The following is a 1350-nucleotide window of genomic DNA, read 5'->3' as shown; positions in this document are numbered from 1 at the left end:
AATCAGTTCTAGCATTTATTTATTTATTGATGCAGTTATGAGTTCTTCTGTGAAAATATTATTTTTACTTTGGATTTCAAAAGTGAAAATAATCTTTAATTACATGCTGAATAACCACATCAAATCATCTCCATAAAACTTCAGATATTTATGCACTTGCGAACATAAAACATTTTTTTTCAAATTATTAAAAAAACAAATATATGATATTAGAGCAAAAATTCCTTCAGAGTATTATCACGATCTTTAATATTTTATTAATGTTGGGAAGAAACTGCTGACGTAATTAGATGATGTGCTTGCATTATTAGTAATGTATGCTTGAGTGTAAAATAAATAAGGACACAGTAAGTATGGAGAAAAAAATGATGTGAGCAAAACTCTGATAGTTGATGTTGTTCATCTGGACATGGCATTTTCAGTGGGAGAAACGTTTCATTACTCATCCATGTGACTTTTTGGATGAGTGATGAAATCTCAAGATGTACCACAATTCACGGATCACATTAACTTGGTGGACCAACACATCAAATTCACCAGGGAGGATATGAAAAGTGGCAGGTTAGCCTTCTTAGACTGCTGGATTTCCATCAGTAATGGGGGACATCTAAAAGCTGATGTTTACCGTAAATCAAAGCATATGGAGCAGTATTTAAGGTTTCTCATAATCCACTGGAGCATAAACTGGGCGTCATTAGGACATTACAACACAGAGTAAAAACCATCCCCACTGACAAAGTGGCCAGGGAAGCAGGACAACATCACATCAAGAAGGACCTGAGTAAATGTGGTTATCCCAGCTGGACTTTTGTCAAAGCTGGAAAGGCACCTAAAGAAAGCTCCAGCCGATCCAGGAGAGAAGAACAACCACTGCCCAAGCGAAAACCTGTAGTGATCCTGTATGTGTCAGTAGTATCGGAACAGCTGAGATGCATTTTTTCTAAACACCGGGTCTCTGTGGTCTTTAAACCCATCCATCCTATCCTGCTGGGCATCACATCTTCACATTTTGGACATCCAGTCAAATTGTTGACATTAATCATCCGATGTCCACCCACACCTTATCTGTCTCTCTATGTCTCTCTGTATGTCTGACCTACATGATTTAACACAACGTTTGTACTTTTAAATCTTAAATTCAATTTATTACGTTTCCTTTGTTATTCTTAACATGCAGAATTTGTTTTTAGCACATTTTCACATGTAGATTCATTGTAACATAATCTCTTTTCAATTAAAATACAGAGGAATACTTTCTTTCACCTTTTTAAACTCTGCTAATTAACTGTTTTTTTAATTTATTTAAAAAAAACCCTCTTTTATTAAATCATACATTTTGTAGTCAGACAC

The sequence above is a fragment of the Haplochromis burtoni genome, unplaced genomic scaffold (genome assembly GCF_018398535.1).
Source record: "Haplochromis burtoni strain Fernald_Lab_line unplaced genomic scaffold, NCSU_Asbu1 Contig_1063, whole genome shotgun sequence".
NCBI lineage: Eukaryota > Metazoa > Chordata > Actinopteri > Cichliformes > Cichlidae > Haplochromis > Haplochromis burtoni.
Note: the sequence above shows the minus strand (reverse complement) of the source record.